Here is a 26506-nt window from a genome sequence, read left to right on the forward strand (position 1 = left end):
GGTTAGATTGTTTATTTGAGATTTTTCTTGTTTCTTGAGGTAGGCTTGTATAGCTATATATAAACTTCCCTCTTAGAACTGCTTTTGCAGCATCCCATTGGTTTTGGATCATTGTGTTTTCACTGTCATTTGTCTCTAGGTATTTTTTGATTTCCCCTTTGATTTCTTCAGTGATCTCTTGGTTATTTAGTAACATACTGTTTAGCCTCCATGTGTTTTGTTTTTTACGTTTTTTTCCCTGTAATTGATTTCTAATCTCATAGCATTGTGGTCGGAAAAGATGCTTGATATGGTTTCAATTTTCTTAAATTTACCGAGGCTTGATTTGTGACCCAAGATGTGATCTATCCTGGAGAATGTTCCATGTGCACTTGAGAAGAAATTGTAATCTGCTGTTTTCAGATGGAATGTCCTATAAATATCAATTAAATCTGTTTGGTCTATTGTGTCATTTAAAGCTTGTGTTTCCTTATTAATTTTTTGTCTGGATGATCTGTCCATTGTTGTATGTGAGGTGTTAAAGTCCCCCACTATTATTGTGTTACTGTCAATTTCCTCTTTTATAGCTGTTAGCATTTGCCTTATGTATCCAGGTGGTCCTATGTTGGGTGCATATATATTTATAATTGTTATATCTTCTTCTTGGACTGATCCCTTGATCATTATGTAGTGTCTTTCCTTGTATCTTGTAACATTCTTTATTTTAAAGCCTATTTTATCTGACATGAGTATTGCTACTCCAGCTGTCATCTGATTTCCATTTGCATGGAATATCTTTTTCCATCCCCTCACTTTCAGTCCCTAGGTCTGAAGTGGGTCTCTTGTAGACAGCATATATATGGGTCTTGTTTTTGTATCCATTCAGTGAGCCTGTGTCTTTTGGTTGGAGCACTTAATCCATTCACCTTTAAGGTAATTATCAATATGTATGTTTCTGTTACCATTTTCTTAATGTTTTGGGTTTGTTTTTGCAGGTCCTTTTCCTCCCTTGTGTTTCGCATTTAGAGAAGTTCCTTTAGCATTTGTTGTAGAGCTGGTTTGGTAGTGCTGAATTCTCTTAGCTTTTGCTTGTCTGTAAAGCTTTTGATTTCTCCATTGAATCTGAAAGCAATCCTTGCTGAGTAGAGTAATCTTGGTTGTAGGTTCTTCCCTTTCATCACTTTAAATATATCACGCCACCCACTTTTGGCTTGTAGATTGTCTGCTGAGAAATCAGATGTTAACCTTATGGGAGTTCCCTTGTATGTTATTTGTCGTTTTCCCTTTGTTGCTTTTAATAATTTTTCTTTGTCTTTAATTTTTGTCAATTTGATCACTATGTGTCTCAGCGTGTTTCTCCTTGGGTTTATCCTGCCTGGGACTCTCTGTGCTTCCTAAAATTGGGTGACTATTTCTTCTCCCATGTTAGGGAAGTTTTCAACTATAATCTCTTCAAATATCTCCTCGGGACCTTTCTCTCTCTCTTCTCCTTCTGGGACACCTATAATGAGAATGTTGTTGCTTTTAATGTTGTCCCAGAGGTCTCTTAGGCTGTCTTCATTTCTTTTCAGTTTTTTTTTTCTTTATTCTGTTCCATGGCAGTGAATTCCACCATTCTGTCTTCTAGGTCACTTATCCGTTCTTCTGTCTCAGTTATTCTGCTATTGATTCCTTCTAGTGTGGCTTTCATTTCAGTTATTGTATTGCTCATCTCTGTTTGTTTGTTCTTTAATTCTTCTAGGTCTTTGTTAAACATTTGTTGCATCTTCTCTATCTTTGCCTCCTTTCTTTTTCCAAGGTCCTGGATCATCTTCACTATCATTATTCTGAATTCCTTTTCTGGAAGGCTGCCTATATCCACTTCATTTAGTTGTTTTTCTTGGGTTTTTATCTTGTTCCTTCATCTGGTACATAGTCTTCTGCCTTTTCATTTTGTCTATCTTTCTGTGAATGTGGTTTTCGTTCCACAGCCTGCAGAATTTTAGTTCTTCTTGCTTCTGCTGTCTGCCCTCTCCTCTTGTATTTAATCTATCGCCAAATTCTATCCCTCTTACCTCCTAAATATCTCTCATATTGACCCATTTCTCTCCATCTCACTGTCACACTCCTATAAAACTGTCATCATCCCCGACTTGGAATGTAAGATTCCTAACTGGTGTTTCTAACCCACTCTCATCTACTTTGCTTCCCTATTCAATGTATTATGTCTCCTTCCTATTTCTTTTCCCATTTCCTCTCTTTTCAACCTTCTTCTCACTTCTCCTCACCTTCCTTTCCCATCCCTTCCTGAAAAATTTAGTTCTAAACCACCTGCAGTGTGGGAGGAGGTGGGGACTTCAGTGGCCCCGTTGGGTTTCTGAGCCTGAACCAGGTGAAGCCTGTTCATGGGGCAGGAGTGTGGCCTGATGTGGGGTGTTCAAGCCCAGGCAGGTTAAGGAAGACACCCTAAGGGAGGATGGCCTAGAATGCAGGCTCAGGGCTGGAGCGGGGAGGAATTGGCAGCAAAGATGGGAGAAAAGTTACATACACTGGTCAAATAGGTAAATATACTAGAAGCCAGGTTTTTCACTGTCTGAGATGGAATTACACACAAAAAGAGGAAACTAGAATGATTCCAGTGATCCATGGTGTTAGGCTGGGATCAGTCAATTCATGGTTTTCAATATGTAGATACACAGGTAGACAAACAGATAGATGATATAGGTAGACAGATAGATAGGTATACACATAGATGTAAATGTGATTGTGTGTATGATTTTGTGCATATGTGTATTGTGTGTGTGTGTGTTCCTTAGCTCTGTCCACTGAAAAGGCCTGAGGGCACTAACAGCCCAGTAGCATGAGTCCATCTCATGTCCAGATCTTCACTTCTAAAGGCCATTTTCCAGTAAAAGACACCAGGACTCCTTGAAGCCTACTCCAAGTCAGGCTGGGTAGAGAAAGTACAAGGTGAGCGGAGAACACCTTGTTGTGCCCCCAAACAAGGAAGTATTCAAACAAAAGACAATGACAACAACAAACAACGATAAAATGGCAAAAGAACATGAAGCCAGCTTCAATGGGCACCCACTGGCTAAATCTTTATGATGTAGCCCAGTGCTTCTCAGACTTTCTGTGTAATTATCAACAAAAACATATAATTAAAATACTGATTTATAAGCCCCAGTCCCCAAGTTTTAGATACATTGGTCTGGAGTGGGGCCTAAGGCTGTACATTTTTCTCAAGTCCCCAGGTGTTTCTGATTCAAGTGGCCAATGGACTTCACTTTGAAGCCATGGACCGGGCCTCTGTCTCTTCTTTCTCTTGTCTCAGTGCTCATCACTTACTTTCCCTGTGCTTCAAGGGCTATGAAGGTTCTACTTTAGCTGAACAACTTCCAGATGATTAGGAAAGTCAAGAGGGAACTTTTTGCAGAGCATTTTTTTTTTTTTTTTTTTTTTTTTTTTTGCGGTACGTGGGCCTCTCACTGCCGTGGCCTCTCCCGTTGCAGAGCACAGGCTCCGGACGCGCAGGCCCAGCGGCCACGGCTCACGGGCCCAGCCGCTCCGCGGCACGCGGGATCCTCCCAGACCGGGGCACGAACCCGCGTCCCCTGCATCGGCAGGCGGACTCTCATCCACTGCGCCACCAGGGAAGCCCCAGAGCATTTTTAATAGAGTAGGAATATGTGAAAAGCAGATTACAGGGGGCTGAAGAGAGGAAAGAGCCAGAAGCAGAGGAAGATTTTGTTCTTAAAAAGATAAAAAGGAAGGAAAATATGGGGAAACACATGGGGAAGGTTTGAGGTGGAAGGGAGGGACTTCCAGGGACTTGGAGTTGGAAGGTGCATGTGGTCAAGAAAGAAGGTAGTTGGTGGATGTCCTGCCACTTGCAACAACATGGCTGGACCTTGAGGGTGTTATGCTGAGATAAATCAGACAGAAACAAATATTGTATGGTCTCATTTACATATGGTATCTAAGAAAACAACTCATAGAAACACAGAACAGACAGGTGCTTGCCAGGCGAGGGTGGTAGGGGGCGGGTAAAACGGGTGAAGGGGGTCAAAAGGTACAAACTTCCAGTTGTAAAATAAATAAGTCCTGGGTATATAATGTACAGCATGGTGTCTATAGCTAATAATAGTGTATTGCATATTTGAAAGTTTCTGAGAGAGTAAATCTTAAAAGTTCTCATCACAAGAAAAAAAACATCTGTAACTGCGTGTGGTGATGGACGTTAACTAGACTTATTGTGGTGATCATTTCATGGTACACACATATATCGGATCACTGTGTTGTACACCTAGAACTAATATAATGTTATAAGTCAATCATATCTCGATTAAAAGAAAAAGACAGCATTGTCATCTGTTGAGTATCAGGGAGGGATCAGACTGGCTGACTGAGGAGACTGAAGTAAAATCGTAAGAACTGGGGTGGGAATTCCAGCAGTAAATCAGTCAGGGGCAAACAAAAAAAAATGACTGAGGCTCTGGCTCCTTCAAACTCACAGTCTTAAAACTGGAGAAATAGAAAAGACAGATCAAACACTAAATTTGATGCTTTGATCCCCTCTGCTACGTGCCTGCCAATTGACAGGAAATTGTTATCCCTGTACCATCCCTTCACATTTTGGCCAGCTCAGACTGTTCCTCTTTTCTGCAATTCCCCGCTTTGTCTGTTTGTGCTCTGGGGGAGGCTGTGTCCACCTTCAACACAGGAGCCCTTGAAATGCTGGACGATGCCGAGCTATTGCCACCAACTCTTCTCTGAGGTCAGCATCCCTAGTCTTTCTGACGATTCCTCAATTATTTCATGTCCAGCCTTTATTCCTCTTTCTCTCCTCAGATTGTATGATCCTTTGTACACCTTCCTCTTGTAGTTCTCATGGACTAGCTTGACCAGTGCAGAACAGAGCAGAATCATTATCTTTTAGAGGCTATACATGGTAATTCTGCTAAGACAGCCTAGGATTACATTAGCTGTTGGGGCAAGATTGCAACCAAACTATATGGAGCTGAGATGTTTTAGTGGCTCATTTGGTGTTCGTTTGCTCTGTTGACTTACTGTAAAACATCATGAACATGAAATAATGTCAAAGGCTTTCTTGTGCTGATGAGTGGCCAGGTGAAGACTGCTAGTGATCTCCTCCATCCGTGGTTTCAAATTACACTGAGATTCTTCCATTTCAACACTTAAGTGGCACCATAATGGCTTTCCTGTATCTCCCACCCTAGTTTGCTCCCCAGCTGATTGCAAACTACTTATGGGCCAATCCCTACCTTACCTATTTCCACATCTCCAGCTCCCACCTATATGGTAGGTGCTCATCACTGCATGATGGTCTAGTGAGCAAGCACAACGAAGGGACTGGCATGAAGTGTACCCTTAGGGGTCCAGGCCACGGTTCTCAACGACTGAGAACACCGAAACAGAGAGCAAATCAGACGTTAAGTGCCTCCTGAAGCAGAACACACCACTGCCTATGGTGTAGTCTTAAAAAACAAAGATATCGACCAGGAATCTAATCAAGCCCCTGGATATAACTACCAATTCACAGGAAATGGAACAGAAGAATGCATTAAATGGTCTTTCCGGTATGCAGCTCAGCAAAATCTAGACTGGGGGGGAATTCTACAGAACAAACAATCAGTTTCTTCAATTAAAATAAAAAAGCAAGAAAACGCAGCTGAAAGGGGGGCTATAGATAAAGAGAGACTTAGGAGATGTGTCAATTCGTCATAAAGTTTGGGTCTTATTTTGATCACAATTCAAACAAACAAGTGGAAAAGCTATTTTAAGAAATCAGAGAAATGTGAACACTGACTACTTAATGAGACTAAGCAAGTATTAATATTCTAGGTGGGATAATAGCAAAAATCAAATGGACTTTATTTTGTTCCATTGATCTGTACTTTTATATTCATGTCAATATTATACTCTATTCATTACTATAGCTTTATTTTATTTAACAACAAACACAAGGAATTTAAGTCTTTCTTTAAATTCTTAAATAGGATACAAAAAACATGAACTACAAAAGATAAAAAGATAAGATAAATTAGACTTTATCAAAATAAAAAAACTTTGAGACAATGAAAAGGTGAGTTAGAGATCAAGAGAAAATATTTGTAAAACCCATATCTGAAAAAAAAGGGCTACTATCCAGAATATGTGAAGAACTCTTACAACTTATTGAGACAGTCAATTAAAAAATGGGGAAAAAATTTGAACAGACACTTAAAGGTGATAAACAAGTACATGAAAAGATGCTCAACATTATTAGTCACCAAGGAAATAGAAGATAAAGCCACAAGGGGATACCATTACATACTCACTTAATGAGTCACTCTCTACAGTATCTAAAATTAAGAGGACAATACCAAGTGCTGTTGAGGAAGTGGAGAAACTGGAGCTGTTATGAATTTCCGGGGAGAATACAAAATGGTAGAGGTACTTTGGAAAACAGTTTTGTCGTCACTTTAAGTTAAGCATAAAACTGTTATAGCAATCCTACTCCCAGGGGAGATAAAACATAGATGTATCTCAAGGCTCCCACGAAAATGTTTATAGCAGATTCATTCATAATAGCCTCAAACCCAGAACAATCTAAATGTCCATCAACTGATCAAAGGATAAACAACTTGTACATCCACACAGTGGCACACTACTCAGTAATAAAAAGGAACATCTACAGATCCCTGCAACAAGGTGAATCAATCTCGAGAGCATTTCGTTAAGTGAAAACAGTCAGACACAGAAACTAAGTATGATGTGATTCCATTCTTATGACATTCTGGAAAAGGCAAAACCGTAAACACAGAAGTCAGATTAATGGGAGACAGCAGCTGGGAATGGGCAGTGGGGATTGACTTTGAAGCCAAGGGTACTCTTTGGGGTGATAAAATTTTTCTATATCTTAATTGTGATGGTGATTACACAACTGTATTCAAGTGTCAGAACTCATCAAGCTGTACACTTTAAAAAGGTAAATGTTACTATATAGAAATTATAATTCAATAAACCTGACTTTAAAAATTAATGAATAAAGTGGATCAGAGCACAGAAATTCTGTATTCTCCCAAAAACATTACTGGGACAGTTAATTTATGTGCTAATTATTCTTTATGAATAGGCTAAAACCTATTCATGTCTGCCTATAGTGTTTCCCTGAGACCACAGCTATAATTTTACATGGTGAGGAAAAGGAAGCAGGGAGAAAAGATGAGTAATACTCCCAGGCTGGATATCTGGGATTAAAAAATGAGAACAGTTTATTTTACTCACACAAAGGACTCTGACCTGTTGAAGAACCTTCATGATGGTGAAACTTATGAGGGCCCCACATGTTGCTGACTATACATTTATGAATCAAAATTGATCCAGTTTGCTGTGGTGGCCACCGTATACAAGTTTTTCAGATTCCACAGAGAATATTAGACAGAAGTAGCTGAATAAACTGTAAACTGTAAGGCAGTGAATTCTTACAGGATAGCCTTTATCTATAACACTCATCTCTCCTTCAGGGCTCTCTCTTCCTTTCCTCTCAGATAGGAAAAGGATTTGGAGAATGCACCCACTGAAATATTGGAGCTTCGTGGGATATTCCTCTAAGAAGGTGGGCTCCCCACTTCATAGCAGCTCTGTTTACAATAGCCATGACATGAAAGAAACCTAAGTGTCCATCGAAAGAGGACTGGATAAAGAAGGTGTGGTATAGATATATACAATGGAATATTACTCAGCCATAAAAAAGAATGAAATAATGCCATTTGCAGCAACATGGGTGGACTTAGAGATTATCATACTAAGTGAAGTGAGACAGAGAAAGAAAAATGTCATATCACTTATATGTAGAATCTAAAAAAAATGATACAAATGAACTTATTTACAAAACAGATATTCACACACATTGAAAACAAACTTGCGGTTCCCAAAGGGAAATAGGGGGAGGGATAAATTAGGAGTTTGGGATTAACAGATACACACTACTATATACAGAATAAACAACTATATTGAGTATCTTATAATTCTACTATATTCAGTATCTTGTATTAACCTATAATGGAAAAGAATCTGGAAAAGAATATATATAACTGATTCACTTTGCTGTACGCCTGAAACTAACACATTGTAACTCAACTATACTTCAATAAAACAAGATGGGCCCCCCAAAGAAGGAAATACTTAACACAAAGCAGTTTCTAGTTAATAACGGTTTGTCACTTCAGTGGGGAAAAACTGGCCCGAAGCAGGCTCCCCAGTGACCCCTTGAATTGCTTCATGTCCATGATGATCTACTCTGCTCATGCACTCATGCCAGGCATCATTTAGAGAACGTTTTGGATTTCTATCCAGCGAGCGATTGTTAAATGTTTTAGCTTACAAAAGATGGGTTAGGAGGCAGGGGTGTATGGAAATGTGCCTCATCTAGCTGTTGTCGTGGGCACTGTGATTTGATAGCTTTCCTTGTAGCTCTGGGGTTGGTTAATAAGTTTGGTTAATTTTGGATCTGCGCTCATAGGTTAACTTAAGGCTTTATCTTTAGCCATCTTTTATTTAAAAATATTATTTATTTATTTTTGGCTGCATCGGGTTTTAGTTGTGGCATGCGGGATCTTTCGCTGCAGCATGCAGGCTCTTCGTTGTGGCACGCGGGCTTCTCTCTAGTTGTGGTGCATGGGCTCCAGAGCACGTGGGCTCTGTAGTTGCAGCACATAGCCTCTCTAGTTGTGGCGCATGGGTTTAGTTGCCCTGTGGCATGTGGGATCTTAGTTCCCCAACCAGGGATTGAACCCGTGTCCCCTGCATTGAAAGGTGGATTCTTAACCACTAGACCACTAGGGAAGTCCCTAGCCATCTTTTAGTCTCAAGCTTCATGATTTCCCCTGGTGATGCAATTCTCTTCCACAGCTTCAACTACTACCAATATGCTGATAATTATCACATTCATCTCTCTTGGGTCAAGAACCATAAACCTGATCAACTATTGGCATCTCTGCTGGGATGTCACATAGACCCTAATGTAATATGTATACCTCCTGTTATAGCCATTATTTGAGTGATGGTTCAAAGATCAACTCCGTCCTCAGAGTTAGTTAGAAAATTGAGATGCATCTGTTGCTCCACCCGTTCTTTTTCCCCTACATTCAGTCAGTTTCCAAATCCTAAAGAAGCTAATCCTTCATATGTTAAAACATTTGCTCTCACCCTCAGCTACATTTCTTTGTTCCTGGTTCTAATTATATCTTACACAGATGATTAATATATGTCCTTCCATCTAATCTACCTGTCTGTGCCGGACATGTGACTTTTACATTTTGACCTTTCCACAATCTAGCTCCTTTCTTCCTATTTTGGGAATTACTGACCATGTGGCCAAACAGAATCCTGATGACATCTGTCAGCTTTTCCTGCAACTAGATGTGGCTATGTCACCAAGTTCTGGCAATGGCTTATAAGTAGAAGTGAGATACACAACTTCTGTGTTGTGCTCTGAAAAGAAAAAGCATGTCATCTCATTTTTTCCCCCTTCCTCCTGCAGTTGGAATGGAAAAGTGATGGGGGGAACTGGAGCAGCTATCTCGGACCACGAAACGGAAGCTATGTGTGAAGGACTACAAAGTAAAAATACAGGGAGGTTGGGCCAGTGCTGGCTTCACAGAGAAACCAACATGGACCTTTACATGAAGGAGAAAGAAACATCAGCCTTGTTTAAGTCATCGTTAGATTTAGTCTTTGTTATTTCAGCCAAACAGATCCTCTAATTAATACTCTGTTGTTGCAGTCTAAGAGGCCAGTTATCCCTCACAGTGACCTAGCAACCAAGGTGTGGGCAGATGGTGGAGGGCTGACCATCCTGTGTTTCCACTGGGGTGACGGGGGCTAATTCAGGTCGGCGGTGACAGCGATGTCCTACTGCCGCCGAATCTTCTTGGTCAAACTGGTCCAACTCTGAGACAACTACTGTGCCTCCTCCAAACTGCCTTTGCTCCTGTGGTTTCCAAGCCGGCTCTTCCAGCCTCTTGATAATTTGGTGAATTCGTGATAGGCTTCCAATAAATTCTCCCTTTTCATTTAAGTGAGTAGAATAGGTTTATGTGACTTGAAACAAAAATAAAAATTCCAAATTGATGCACTGAATTCCAATTCCACTTTCTTCTAAAGAAAAGGCACTGCTGCCTGTGTTGTATTTGTAAACAGTGGTCTTATCCTGCATTTTCCCTGCTTAATACCCATCAGGGGTTCTTCAGTCATTTCCGGCAGGACAACCTCCAAAGTGTGGCATGTGAAGCCTTCCAGGATCTGGCCCAGCCTCCCTCCCCGGCTTTCTCTCTTGGTCCTGTCTCTACACTTCCCAGTTCAGCCATGCTAATCACCTGGCAGGCAGTGTCTGCACCTCACCTCTCCTTCTGCTTAGGACTCCTAGCCCCTCCTCATACTTGCTTGTCAATTTTCACTCAAGAGATGCCTTGGGGTTCCTTGCCTCCATAAAGCTTTCTTAACTGCCCCCTACTCTGGTCACCCCTATTTGACTGCCAACTGTCCTTTGGGCTGTACACTGCACTCTTCTTAACCTCACCAGGATCTCTTCTGTGTGCTCACCTGTCTTCATGACTGCCTTCCCCATATTGTGTTACCTATTTTTCTATTTCTAGTATCTTTTATATAGTTGGTGCTTGATATACATGTCTTACCTGAAAGTAAACTTTCTGCAAAACATTTGAAAAGTTTAAAAATAAATCAGTAGGTGGCAGCCTAGTCATTCTATTAAAACCAACCGCTGCACTTCTAGATTGTTTTCATAAACTCACACGAGCCAGCAGGTGGCGCTCTCTGCCGCAAAAGCCCCTCTCGCTCATTGAGCCCCTCCTGGCTTCCTTTACTCCCAGCCTGACTCCCTGCACGAAACCCCGGATACAGTGTTATCATCGTACACCAAGTGCGCCTCTGTTAGAAACCGAAACCATCTACACCCGCACAGCTTACTACTATTAAGGCTTTACTATTTGTATTATTTACTATGTACTATGTACTGTGTACTATCTATTATTGTCTTCACCAAGTCTTTGCTATGCTAGGAAACTCTTGCCCAGGAAGATAAAAGTTGCGAAATCAGACTCTTCAACTTTCCAGTAGGTGACCTCAAACAGCTGTTTACTCCCTGAGACTCTTCCATAACCCTTGCTGTCCACCAATCTTTGTTATTATATCAATCTTTACCAAATCCTAATCTAGTCTTCGCATTGAGAGACTCATCTTAAACCAAACCCCAAAACGTCATAAATATCTCAACCCTGCCCTCCGGCTCTGAGCTGCTGCACCTTTATGGTGGTGAGCAAGCAACTCAACTTTGCCTCATTAATAATTTGTTTTATTGGTAACTGAGGGGAGCCAGCATTTGTCAATATATATAAACCTGAGCATTCATGTGTTGTCTAGGGTTTTGCTACTCAAAATGCAGAGTTTGTTAAAATGCAGCACCTCGGGCTCCATCCTAATCCCACAGAATCAGCGTCTGCACTTTGACACGATGTCCTGGTGATTCTGTGCTTCCTTCAGACAATGAAGTCAGATGTATGTTGTTGTCAGGGCATTACCTCATTTTCTTCTAAAGAATGTGTGCAGACTCAAAGTTTACACTTTAAAGAACAGTTTCTTTTATTTTTAGTTGAAGTTTATCTGATTAGTATGAAAACCAGCAGAATAGAAGATTTGGATTCAAGCCTCTACTTCATTAGGAAATTCTTCAGTTTTTTTTTAGACAGAACTACCTTCAGAGGATGGGTGGGGTTTTTGAGTATTTGAGGAAACATACCTGTTGAATTCATTTAAATATATATATTTAAAAACCCTGCCAGTGTCTCCTAGGAGAGACCTATGAAACAATGGATGCATGGTATATCAGGAGCCCCAGTCAACAGGCACATGAAAAAATGCTCAACATCACTAATCCTCAGGGAAATGCAAATCAAACCCCAATGTCACTTCACATCTGTCAGAATGGCTATCATCAAAAAGACAAGAAATAACAAGTGTTGGTGAGGATGTAGAGAAAAGGGAACACATGTTAGTGGGAATGTAAACAGTGCAGCCACTATGGAAAACAGTATGGAGGTTCCTCAAAAAATTAAAAATAGAATTGCCCTATGATCCAGCGATTCTACTTTTGGGTATTTATCAGGAAAGAACAAAAACACTAGTTCAGAAAGGTATATGTATCCCAATGTTCACTGCAGCATTATTCACAGTAGCCAAGATATGGAAGAAGCCTAGGTTTCCACTGCTAGATTAATGGATAAAGAAGATGTGATATATATATTATTACTCAGCCATGAAAAAAATCTTGCCTTTTGCGAAAATGTGGATGGACCTAGGGGATATTATGCTAAGTGAAATAAGTCAGACAGAGAAATATGATTTCACTTGTATGTGGAATCTAAACAAAACAAAACAAATTAACAAATGTAACAAAACAGAAAAAAGACTCATAGATACAGAGAACAAAGTGATAGTTGCCAGAGGGGAGGGCAATGAGGGGGATGAGTGAAATAGGTGAAGGGGATTAAGAGGAACAAACTTCCAGTTATATAATAAGTAAGTCACAGGGATGTAATGTACAGCATAAGGAATAGTCAATAATATTGTAATAACTGTATGGTGATAGATGGTAACTAGACTCATAGTGGTGATCATATCATAATGTATAAAATATTGAATCACTATGTTGTACACTTGAAACTAATATATTAAAAAAATGGAGCCATGGGTTTGTATTTCCTAGCTACAGTGCTTAATCCATAGGCACAGTGAGCACTCAGTAACATTTAGTCAGCTGTTGATATAAGAGTTTTTTTCAAAAAGTATTTTAAATCTGGATTTGCTATTTACCCCATACTCTGTCTTGTATTAGTCTCTTTTTTGAGATGTGAGCCCCATTTGTCTTAGAGATTCCCGCCGATATACCAAACAGATGTAATGGAAAGAATATGGTATTTGAGATCAGAAGACATGGAGTAAAAATCACAGTTCTGCCATTTCCTGGCTGTGTGACTTGGGGCTATCCCCTTAACCTCTCTGAGCCTCAGTTTTCTCATCCTAGGTACAAGGGCTGATTTGGGGATCAAAAGAGATGAAGTATATGATAAAAGTTCTTACACCAACCTTTGCATTTATGGTCATTTACCTTAAACACACAGCATCCACATATTACTAAGCATTACAGCAATTAATATTAATGAATTAATTAGTTAATCCAATCGTTTTAACAGGAATAGAAGGGGAAGGTCAGAGTTTCTGGAGATAATGGTTTATTACTCAAAAAACTGTTTATAATGGTGGCAAATTTTGGCAACTTGGGAGATGTGGTAAGTATGTGGTTTGGTCGGGGCTATTTCACCTCACACCCCACACTGGCTACCTACCTAATTCTGCATCAGACAGGCTACATCTACCTCATTTCAAGTATTAAATCAGAAGGTGCACCTATCCTCTACTGAATTTCCTTTCTTCAAGTCAGCTGCTCTGAAAACCACATAATCTACTATTCCTCTTCTGTTGCTACTTCATGACCTTGTTTTCCCCACCATGATTGGTGCTGTGCATTCACTGAGGCTTGTCTACAAATTCTTGGACCTCCTCTCATGTTATGCAGAAAAGAATAAAGGGGAGCCCTGACAGAACTGCCCAGGTGAGCAGACGCCCACAGGGAATAACTGTATTTAGTTTGTGTGTTTCAGAGCTTGGTTCTGTGCCTTCGCCATTGTGAGAAAACTAAATGTACTAGCACCTCACCCAACAGTGTCCACAAGGGATCTTACACACATCGCTGCTAATAACTTTCAGTGTGATTCATCAGAGAAAAACAACAGAAGCAGGAAACAGGGACTTGGAGTTTTTGGTTCTGTCTTTGTTTTGTTGTGTGACAAACTTGGAACCCCAGGATCCTGGGACAGGTTTGAGTCCTGACTCAGCCACTGAGTAGTTGTTATGGCCTTGGGTGAGTTACTTAACTTCTCTGGACCTAAATTTCCTCAGGTAAGTACTGGATTGGATTTTAGGATGCTTTTTAGCAATATAGTCCTCCCATTCTGTGGAACCGGCATAGCCCACGGTTGTCCCAAGGATCCACTGATTGCCCCCGGAAACAGATGACTGCACTGAGACCCATTTGGGTGGTGGTTCCAGGGAAGTGATTTACAGGGCAAGTGACTCAGGAAAGCAGTAGGTGGTAATAGGAAAGATCTGGGTCTTACAGGGACACAGCCCATAACGTGTCTGCCCGTGCCATTTTGCACCCCCCACGCCGAATCATCCCAGTGTTCCTCTGTGAATGCCCTCGTTTTATTGTCTAGGTGAGAGAGTGTGCTCCTCTTCTCCTTTCCAAGAATCTAGCACAAGAATTCTCTCTGTGGCAGTGCAAATAAGATCATATCACTGCTTGGTGTTAAACTGTTGATAATTAATTATTAACAGTTTGTGTTTGTCGTGACACTCAATGCATTCAGGATCTGGCCCCAGTGTTACATTTTACTACTTGCTCTTACCTCTATCTCCAGAGCAAACCTTCAGATGGTCCACACTGCACTGGTACGTGTTCTCCCAGACTACCAAGCACTTTCCCAGTGCAGTGACCACTTATCTATGCTATTAATTTTCTGCGAAACCTACTTCTTGACCAACAGGTAAACTCCTCATATTTCAAGTTCTAGCTCAAAGGTCATCTCTATTAATCCCTTTGCTCTTTCTGCTTCTATTGCACTGATCATACTGCCTTCTCATTACTGGTTGTTTCATGCCTAGTTCCCCAACTAGCAGATGAGCTTCAGGGAATGCAGGCGCCTGGTTTTACTCTTCTTTACTTCCTTCAAAGTGCTTAGCACACTTCCTTGAATGTGACAGTACTTAATCAGTGCTTGTCGAGTAAAGAACCCTCACAAAGCAAAGCAGGAGGAAAGATCCCTTCATCTTCTCTTGACATATCCACCAGACTATTATTTTGTGAATTAGTTTTGAAGTTTTTCCCTCAGTGTTCATTTTCAAGTATTCCATTAACAAAATTAGGGTGGAACCAATAGGTCCAGCAGACATTACAGACGGTTTTCTCAACTGCAAGAGTTGGGAGTGGAGATGGGGGCACGGTGGCAGGATGGAGGGGGAGGCGGGGTAGACAGATGAAGTCAGTATGACCATTTAGCTCAGGACTTCGATTTGAAAAGTTCCTTCAACAGGACTTTTTGGTGTTATCTCTAAATGAGAGTTGTACATACAGTCACAGGTATACATTAATGAGACGCAAGATGTTCACTGTAAGACTTAAGACTTGCGTTCCATCCCTGGAGGACCACACTGCTTGTAACGTGAATTACAATTAATTTACAAATTAAAAAAGGATTATTTTTTTAAATTGTAGTTATCTTATAAATAGCACAATAATACATTATTTTTGTGCTTTGGCATTTCTTATTTTTTTAAAATATCCTAGGCACCTCAAAAGATGGAAGCGACTGATGGCCTTTCTTGACCTGTGAGATTTCTAGGCAAAATGGACAATGCAAATTAAGTTACTATCATACATACACCCATGAGGTCAGAAAAAATTTAACATGGGGTCACACCAAATACTGGTGAGGATGTGGAACACTGCAAAACTCTTATATGCTTATAAGACCTGAAATTGGTACTATATATATATATATATATATATATATATATATATATATATATCTTGCGGTACGCGGGCCTCTCACTGTTGTGGCCTCTCCTGTTGCGGAGCACAGGCTCTGGACGCGCAGGCTCAGCGGCCATGGCTCACGGGCCCAGCCGCTCCGTGGCATGTGGGATCCTCCCAGACCGGGGCACGAACCCGTGTCCCCTGCATCAGCAGGCGGACTCTCAACCACTGTGCCACCAGGGAAGCCCAGTACAATATTTTTGAAAAATAAATTTTAATTATTTAGTACAGTTGAATGTATGCATACCGATGGCCTAGCAATTGTACTTTAGGGTATCTATCTTAGAGAAACTCTAGTACATATTCACTAAGATAACTGAATAAGAAGGTACTTAGCTGAACTGTTTGTAATAGTCCCAAACCAGAAAAAGATCATATACCTATAATACTAGCATAGAAAAATAAATTTCAGTAGAATTATAAAGTATCAATATAGCATATAACAACGAAATTGAATGATCTGAAGCTACATGAAACAGTATGGTTGTATCTCACAAACAAAATGTTAAGTAAAAGGAGTAAGCTCAACAAATACATATATGAAGCTGAAAACCAGCATATTCTGAACTCCTTCACTTTCTAAAAGAAACCAAAGTTGGATCTCAAAGAGATATTTGCACACCCATGTTCATTGCTGCGCTATTCACAATAACCAAGACACAGAAGCAACCCAAAGGTCTATTGACAGATGAAGGGATAAAGAAAATGTGGTATAAACATACAATGGAATATTATGCCACCTTAAAAAAGATGAAAATCCTGTCACATGGTACAGTATGGATGAACCTTGAGGATATTATGCTAAGTGAAATAAGCCATTCACAAAAGGACAAGTGCCATATGATTTCGCTTATATGAAGTATGTGAAGTGGTCAAACTCATAGAAAAAGAGAGTAGGTGGTTGCCAAGGGCTGGGGAGAGGAGAGAGATGAATGTTTAGTGGATATACAGTTTCAGTGTTGCAGGATGAAAAAGTTCTAGAGATCCGTAGCACAACAATGTGAGTACACTTAACACTACTTAACTCTATGCTTAAAAATGGTTAAGATGGCTTTATAGTTTCTTTCGCTTCGACACTGTGCTAAAGCAGTCTGTTCTTTTCCTATGAATTTAACGGACTATTTAGCCTCTTAAATGTATTCAGAAAGTCAGCACATTAACTTAGCTGTTTTAAAGGGTGTGAATGATCCAGAAAATCCCTTCAAAAAAATATTTTACTTAACCATGAACTATAGTTGCATCTAAGTAAAGAATTCCAGTGCTGGGATGGTTTTGTGTTTGTGTGTTTATTATTAGGGTCTTCATCCCAGCAGAATAACAGGAGGATTGACAGCTGCAGAGGAAAAGGCACTACAGTTTTTGGAACAAGTCTAGGGTAGCGAAGAGATGGACAGGGGAACACTTGTAGATGTGGCCAGAACACCTGTACATACTAAAATTCATGCTGAAGTTCATGATGTCTTAACAGAGGCTATTGTGGACCCCTTTTAGGCCATTAAAAAGTAAGAAGAACCTACTGACTTTGTGAAAACTAATAAAGGGAAACCTCATTAAGATGAAGTCAGGAGGCTAGAAGAGAGAACTCTCAGGCACGTACCATTTGACGTCAATACAGATTCCAACGGAAAGAGGTGTACCTCACATTTCTGGCAGGATGTGACACTACTGCTGTCAATAGGGGGAAGAAAGATTTTCTTCTTGCCTGGCAACAGCTCAGCCAATGAAAGAAAGACTCTCGAAACTCGGCTAATGAAAAGCTACTATACTTTGAACTCCCAGTTTCCTCCAATGAACTTTGTGTTTTTATAGCTCCCAAATTTCCCTTCTCTGTAAAATAATTTCTTCTCTTTTGTTTTACTGGACTTGCATGGGGTTCACCACGGTTGCATGTCCCCAAGTTGCAATTTTTTGCTGCTCCCGAATAAACCCATTTTGCTGGTAAAATAACTGGCTGTTTTATTGTTTTAAGTTAACAAACTCTTCACCGTTGAGATCATGGAGATGAAATGTTAAGCTGAGAATGAGACAAGCTTAATCAGAGGTCTTGTTTTAGATCATGGGCGTGGCACCCTGATATGAAAAAAACAGAGGAGAAGATGTATACATCTTCATGTGCAGTGTGTCATTAGAATATGAAAGACAGAGTGAATTCTAGACTTCTATTTTACTAATTGTACTGAAGTGTACACACATAGAGCAGGCCATTTTAACCCAATGAGCAGGGTATTTTGCTTTAGTTTCAGCGATATAATAAAAATACATGCTAGATAAGCACATGTTATCTATCTTGTAATGAAAAAGGATAAGATGGTAAATTTTATGTTATGTACTTTGTTTACCATAATTTTTTAAAAAAGGAAATATGTGAAAATATCAGATTACATCACTGATGTCTTAAAAATATTGTTTAGGGCTTCCCTGGTGGTGCAGCGGTTGAGAGTCCGCCTGCCGATGCAGGGGACACGGGTTCGTACCCCGGTACAGGAGGATCCTATGTGCCGCGGAGCGGCTGGGCCCGTGAGCCATGGCCGCTGAGCCTGCTCGTCCGGAGCCTGTGCTCCGCAGCGGGAGACGCCACAGCAGTGAGAGGCCCTCGTACCGCAAAAAAAAAACAAAACATATATATATATATATATATATATATATATATATATATAGTTTAAATATTTTAAAAGAACATTTAAAATGCACACTAAACTTTTGGCAACTCTTTAAAACAACATAACAGAAAAACAAACTAATAAACAAAACTTGGGCCTGGGCTTAGGAGAAAGTTCTCTGTATTGAATATAGATAATAACGGCAGTGGGCTTGGGTACAGACTGAAAGATCTATGTGTGATAGAAAAAGCATACCTCTTTATTCAATAAATAAATAAGTATGTAATATGAGATACTGAGATAAATATAAGGATCACAGTCAAGAGAACTGAAATCTTATTATCATTTGCCAGGTATATCAATTATTTAACAACTATTATTAATAGCACACTATGGACTAGGTGCTGGGGATGAAACTGTGGAAGAAGCAGCTTACTGCCTTGTGAGTGTAAGTCAACATGAAACTGAACCCCAGAGGATGACACGTGACCCTCTCTGGGCAGACCAAGGAAATCTTCCCTGAAGGAATGATGTCTAAACCAAAACCGATGGATCAGGATAAAGTTAGCTGAAAGAAGGCTAGGGGTTGGGGTGGGAGGAGCAGTAGCAAGGAGAGCGTGGTGTTTCAGGAAACTTAAAGTACTCCGGTGAGACCACGGTTTACACTGCGTGTTTATGGGTGGTGGTGCAGTGACCACAGTGCTAGAGGGCTGGTTAGTGCCAAGAAATGAACTTTAGGAAGTAGCCAAAGCCTTTGTATTAAAAGTTTGGACTTTATCCAGAAAGCAATGAGGGAATCAGTGAAAGGTTTTAAGTGGGAGAAGGAGGCAAAAAGGTTTGCTCTTTAGAAGACAAATTTATACTGTGCTCACTAAATTGGAGGGGGCAGGACTGAAGGGGAATGGAAGGAAGGCACAGATTTAAAAGCTACTTAAGAAACTGAATCGACAGGATTTAGTTTATTAGATCTATGGGATAGGGAGAAAGGGAGAAGGTCACATTTGACAAGTTTAGGGCCAGAGCAGAGGTCAGCAGAGATGAGTAGGGAGTAGAAGAGGTTAGTGACATCACTGAGATGGGTGACACAAGAGGGGAAGAGGTTCTGGGGAGAGAAGAGGAGCCCTGTTTTGAACTTATTTAATTTGAGACCCTTGTAGAAAATACGTTAGTTAAATATGTAAATCTGGGGTTTGAAGACTGACTTGATCTAAATATAGAAAAGCTCCATTACAGCATGATCTTGTTACTGAACCAAACTGAAACCCTTCTCCTCATACATTGGGGCCCTTTTATCGTTAATGTTTAGTTATTAATATTTTAGGTGGGAGAGCTATGAAAACTTACTGTACCCAGGAATGGGTTACCAGTGAAGGCCAGTAGTGTCCCAGTGGGAAGTCTACACTCAATAATATTGCATGTAGAGAGGTCCCTCCACCAATGGAGTGGGTCACAAGATCTTTTTGGAAAACGCAACCTATGGGGTAAGTTTAGCATTGCTTATACTGAGTCTTTTACAGTCTTTTCTGAATGTGGTTCCTCTAACTTCTTTTCTAACTTCTCTAAAACAATATCTGTCAGGGTGGCTGCAGGAGAGAGATATTCTTTCCTTTTCTCTAGTGTGCCCTCGCCCCTTCCCCTTCTCTCTCTCCCTTAAAATTAAAAGCAAGAAAGTTCCACAAACAGCCAAATCTAGATTCTGGTTTGCTTTAGACAAGAATATCACTTTACAAAGTCTTAATATAATCCTCTGGAACCAAAGTTATGCTGAAACACACAAGAAAAAAACATATAAGACAACCAAAGAAAACAACAGAAAGGCCTCCATAGGTCCATGAGGAAAGAAAAAAATTAACTTTTTTGTGTACCTGCTATGTGCTTAGCCCTCTGATATTTTGTTATTTTACTTTGTATTATATTTTGTATTATATTTGTTATTTTATTTTGTATTATACTTTGCTATTTTACTTGATCTCATAGTGTTCCAAGGGGCATTATAATTTCCATTTTTTAAAATGGGGAAATAAATTCAGATAGCATAAGTAACAGTAAGTTTGAAACATATAATTGCTTTCTATTTTAGCTCCTCACAAAAATTTTTCTGTGTTTTTAGGAGCAAATTTGTAACATCACAACTATCAGGATCACTTTCCCTTCTACACAAATCAACACAGAAACTTTTACTTTTCCGTTTTTAAAATATGAGTTTTCCCATTTAAACTAGTGGTTCTCATTTAGGGGCAGTTTTGTCCCACAGGGACATCTGTCAATGTCTGGAAACACTTTTGGTCATCACAATTTAGGTAGGGGCTGCTGGCATCCAGCTGGTAGAGGCCAGGAAGGTTACACCCTCTAATCACAGGAGCCCCACAGCAAAGAATTATCTAGTCCCAAATGCCAATAATGCCAAGGTTGAGAAACCCTGATTTAAACTGCAAACAAAGTTTTTAGATGTAAGTTATTCAACGTTACACTCTTCGGTGTGTGCTTGTGTGTATTTTATTTAGAATTAATAGGATTTCTTGAGTAGTAACATTTCTTTGTTCTCTGCTTTGGTAATTAAAACAGGGTAAATCTCAGTTTAATTTAGGAGAGCTTGATTCCCAACTATTACACTGTTCAAATTCACCAAATAGGACAAGGTAATCTATCAGGGGAAGGAGACTAGCTGGTTGCAACCAAGCATTTTTAAAGATAATTGAAGTCGGCTGCTCTTTTAGTGGTTTCCTATGTCAAGAGTTTAAGTTATGTTAACATCCAAAGCAAATCTGAATGAATGATCAATTATCCAATTTTCCTGCTATATCACCTGCTGTCATCTATAAGAATGACACTTGGTGGGCTTCCCTGGTGGCGCAGTGGTTGAGAATCTGCCTGCCAATGCAGGGGACACGGGTTCGAGCCCTGGTCTGGGAAGATCCCACATGCTGCAGAGCAACTAGGCCCGTGAGCCACAACTACTGAGCCTGCGCATCTGGAGCTGGTGCTCCGCAACAAGAGAGGCCGCGACAGTGAGAGGCCTGTGCACTGCGATGAAGAGTGGCCCCTGCTCGCCACAACTAGAGAAAGCCCATGCACAGAAACGAAGACCCAACACAGCCAAAGATAAATAAATAAATAAATAAAATTTAAAAAAAAAAAAAAAGTATGACACTTGGTGAGATTGTGTTCTAGGCACTTCCTAAGTTACGCCAAAATGTCAAAAACATTTTATTAGCATTTGTGACATAATGAAAACACTATTGACACATAGCTTGTAAGCAAGAAGATCATTGTAGTGGGCTGAATGGTAGCGCCCCAAAAGATAGGCCTACGTCCTAATCTCTGGAATCTGGAACGTGGACTTATTTGATAAAAGGGCCATTGTAGATGTAATTAAGGTAAGGATCTCGAAGGGAGAAGACCATATGAAGACGAGGCAAAGACTGGAGTGATGCTGCCACAAGCCAAGGAGTACCTGGAGCCCCCAGAAGCAGGAAGAAACAAGGAAGGATTCTCCCTCTAGAACCGTCACAGAGAGCACAGCCCCATGGACACTTATTTTGGACTTCTAGGCTTCCAGAACTTTGAGAGAATAAATTTCTGTTGTTCTAAGCCACCCAGTGTGTGGTACTTTGTCATAGTATTCTTTGGAAAGAAATATAACCATTTTTCTGTAAACAAGAGTTCAAGAGCATGAACAGTAGTAAAGAAAAAAAGAAAGAATGAAAGGAAGAAAGAAAATTTAAAACTTGTTGAGTAGAGCTTCTATTCTCCAAATATTAAAACAAAGGGCAAACAAGAACACCATATCCCATTGGAAATCGCTCAATCAGTAGGGAGAAAAATTCTATTAATTTGTCATTTATGTGGTTGTTATTTTTGTACTCTAGTATTAACGAAATATGCTAAATATATGAAGGGCTGCAAAAGACAGGATAGGTGATAGAGAAAGGAGCTGTTACGACTCTTCTTTGCCAGAATCAAAACAGCCAGATAATAATTGAAAGAGGTGGAGTAATTCAAGTATTTCTCTCAGAGGGAATCAAGGAAGGCTTCACAGAGGAGGTGACATCTAAGCTGGATCTTGAAGCATGAGTAGGAGTTTCCCAGGAAGACACTAATGTGGAGTCAGGACGGTCGGTATTTCACGGAAAACACAGCTTGTGCAAGGGTACAGAGATGGAAATGTACGTCACATACCTGGGAATGATAAGTGGTTCCATGTGGTTGGTCCCTCAAGTGCACCGGTGATATCGGTAAGAAATAATTTAGGAAAAGTAGGTAGGGACTGGACTGATGTTTTTTTCATGCTTTACCTTGGCACTTGGCCTTATTCCTGTGGACAATGGAAAGCCATTAAGGAGGGGTAGTACCATAATTAGATATATCAGACTTACGGCAGATAAGGTAGCAGCCCTTCAACACTGGAACATTGGATGAGGTGCTGAAGATGCTGGGACCAGTATGGATCTCGGAAGGAGATCTTAGGTGTGGCCTTTCCCCTGCATGGGGACTCCTGCCACCTATGTTTGAAGACCCTGAAGCACTGTTGGCTGTGGTCAGAGGAGGAGTGATTAGTTGATGATGCACGTTGAGGTGAGCATGGTCTTTCTCTCCTAATGGGGGAAATGAGATGCCCACACATGGAAAATAGTTTTGAACTAGTACAAAGGTTAGATATGAAACACACACATACACACACATATAGTATGTACGTATGTAATATTTTTTAAACGTCAATTTGTTTACTTTTCTCCCGTGCTTAAAATTTTTCAAAGGTCCCCTTACTCTGGCCACTGTTATCACACTTTATTTAAGAATCACCTGGAGAGGTGGTTAAAAATGTAGATTCCTAAGTCCTACACTGAAGTAGGGAGCAGAAATTCCTATTTCCAGCAAGTCACCGTGTGGATATGAAGCGTGGGGTACCTGCCCTCTGAGTTACAGGGTGGAGCCCAGGCTCCCTAACACGACACTCAGGGCCCTTCATCTCTCTCTGGCTTCCCAGCAAGTCTCCAGTCCTGAAACGTATGCTCTCTACTCACCAAACTCACCACTTTGTTTTAAACCCACTTGGCCTTTAATCTGGTTCAAGTGTTCTCTCCATCACTCTTCAACATTTATTCCACCCCTTACTGGCAAATGCCCTACGAGGTGTCTCAGGCCAGGCTCTTCTCAAGATCTTCCTTCCCCCAATGCCACAGTTCCTGAACTTTTACACTCTGTCTCCTTGGATTTTATTCAGACCTGCATTCTCGCTAGTCTTATCTTAGGTGCCATTATTTCTTTGTGTGCCTCTCTCTTTCGTGAGTCTCTGAAATCCTGACAGGGAGAACTCGTGTAATTTTCATCTTTTTCTGAGCATTGTTCAGCATCCTAGGAGGCATTACTAGGTGCTCAGTGAAAGATCTCGACGAGCGAGGATTTTGGGGTGGGGGAGGGGTGGACCTGGAGTCAGCGGTGATAAAAGAAATCTCATTTCATTACTGTGGACAGGAGAACCAGAACGGAACTTTTCCTTTCTCTATAAATGGGAGCAATTACATAAAGGAGTCCTGTCTTATGACCTCAAGGAAGAATAAGGACTTCTTATCCTTTTGGTGGAATCCCTTCAGGTAAAACATCTCGTCAGCGGACCACCTCCCACCCAAAGGCTACTTGCTTATCTCTTCTTAGTGGCTGACATTAACGTCTGGTGCAACAGGGCTTCAGGTTCAGAATGTCCTTTCCCTACTCTAATTTCCCAATCGCCAACATTCATACCAAATGCTATGGTCTCCGATACCAATTTCTCAATCCCTGATTTCAATCACTTGTCCTTCTAAACTCTCAGCATGGTTCTTTTCCTTATTTACTTGCTTCGATAAGGTATCTGCCTCCTAAACTAGATTGCAAAATCGAGGCCTAGGGTCCTATGCTCTTCCCTTTCCAGTTCTCCTCTCCAATGAGGATGGGAGAGGGTAAGAGGAGAGATTACTTTCTTCTTAATTTTGCACGTAAGTGCCTGATAAATATTTGTTGGGGGAAAAAAAAATGATGACCAGTGTTTATTGTTGTATTTCCCTGCTTCCAGCCTCAGGAATGACTATTATTTTGTCAAGTAGGACTTGTTCCTACTGAACCAAACTGTAGAGCACTATCAATGTTAATGGTTTCGTCATTACCGTTTTGACCAGAAGCGGTATGGAGATTTACCAAACCAAGGAATGTGTTACCAGCAAGAGCTAGTGATGAGCCAGTGGAAATCTGTACTTGAAAAAGTGTCAGATGGGGATGATTCCTGCCACAAATGGCATGGACGACAGGATCTTTGTGAGGAATGGCACCATCCACGGTATCAGAACAGTCCACCAGATTAGAACAGTAACACGTATGCGTCTTTATGAGTGTGCATTCTACAGAAATCTGACTTCCTAAGTCCTAAAGGCCAGGCACACCCTGCTGGGAATTTTGTTTATTAATGCTCTTTAAGCAAAGGTGTGATTTATAGATCTAGATATACAGCCACAAACAACAGCTAACACAAACACATTATACTGAAGAAAGGACAGCTTGGGAATTTGAACACTTGACATCTGGGTTTGGGTCATTCCTTCTGGGTCTCTAAGATCAGGATGTGTGACAAGATTTCTGAATTAATTTCAAGACCTAACACTGTGTGATTCTAAGTCATCCCTATTTTACTGGGAGATCCATTATGTATGGGCTTCCTTTCTGGCCATGGGAGCAGTACGTATGTTACAGGTGTTCAAGCTTGTCCCTGGATGGCAGGTACCATGGATTTGTGTTCCAGGCTCAGCCACTCACTAACTGTGTGGCCTGAAACAAGTAGTTTAACTTTTCAGTTTGTTCATTCATTGTGTTCATACATTGGGAATAATAGTATCCACTTCACAGAACTGCTGTGCAGATAAATATGTTTTGTTTATATAAATTAAATATACATATATCTAGCCCTTGGAACAGTGACTGGCACTGTAAAGTGTTCAACAGATGCTAGCTGTTATTCTAACAGACTTGATTCCTTAATTCTGTTTTGCTTAAGCTAAACTTAAGCAGTGACACTCAAGTCCATGCCAGTTGCTCTGTGAAAAATGAGGGAATAACACAGAACATGGTCTTAAATTGATTTGTCGCTGTTTTGAAATTATGATCTTTATTTATCACTATAAAGCCATATTGAAGCACCAATTCCAGAATAGGAAAATTAGCTATGTGTCCCTTCATCTTTTTGACTTGCCTATGTCCCTTTCAGAATCCATCTAGGTCTGTGGCTCTTCACCCAACACGCAGCCCTGTCTCTATTTTCTGCCTTGCTTTCCTTCTTACCACTTGTACTGTGTGGTGTATGGAGTGTATATATATTTTACTTCTTTAACTTGTCAGCTGCTTCCTCCACAGGGTTATGCTTCATTACGGCCAGGAACTTTGTTTTGGGCTTTGCTTGGTCCCTCACACCTAGAACAGTGCTTGGTATCTTACAGGCACTCCATGAATATTTGCTGACTAAATTAAGTCTGGTATATATATTTATGTTCTGAAAATTTCTCTCTGGTGGCTCTTAATTTTACTCATACTATATTGGGAGAAGACCAGACAACAGTGCGTGAAATTAACCAAGCCCGTTTCCACGTCACCTCAGGGCCTTTGCACTTAATGCTCCTGCAGCCGAGAACACTCTGTCTCCAGATAGCATATAGCTGTCTCCCTCACTTTGTTAAAAGCCTTTCTCAGGGAGACCTTCTCAGAGCCCTATGTAAAACAGCATAGCCACTAACTTCCTCCAGACTTTTCCACACCAGCACTAACTGTAACCCTTCCTCGATGATTTTTTTTCCACACTACTGATCTCATCCAGCTTATTTATATTTACTTGTTTATTTAGTGATGTCTCTCTTTACCATGATGTCAGGAACTAAGCCTATTTCATGTTCTACTAATACTTAGAACAATGTCTGACACTCAATATGCATTTGTTAAATGAGTTAACATACATGTCAGAACATGTAAAAAGGATGGCAGCATTTATATTTTCTTTAAAAAATAATTTACCCCTTATAATAAAAGTAAATCATGCTCACTCAATGAAATTATTATTAAAATAAATGAGAAATATCCAAAATCTTATTATACATGTAGAATCACACAGAGGTAATTTGGTAGCATTTCCTTCACAGCCTTTCATAGGTGTCTATTGTGCCCTGCTTTTTTCTTTTTATTCAGTTACAGGCAA

At 40.4% G+C, this 26506-nt stretch overlaps 1 long non-coding RNA gene across 1 annotated transcript in view; it reads right to left on the minus strand.

The window, feature by feature from the left end:
- LOC116761261 overlaps positions 1-26506 on the minus strand; it is a 110036-nt gene that overhangs the window by 41325 nt on the left and 42205 nt on the right. The window contains exon 5 of the long non-coding RNA XR_004351929.1: positions 22474-22609. This is a non-coding gene — a long non-coding RNA (uncharacterized LOC116761261). The remainder of the gene's footprint in view (positions 1-22473; positions 22610-26506) is intronic.

This window comes from Phocoena sinus, chromosome 10 (assembly GCF_008692025.1).
Source record: "Phocoena sinus isolate mPhoSin1 chromosome 10, mPhoSin1.pri, whole genome shotgun sequence".
Classification (NCBI taxonomy): Eukaryota; Metazoa; Chordata; class Mammalia; order Artiodactyla; family Phocoenidae; genus Phocoena; species Phocoena sinus.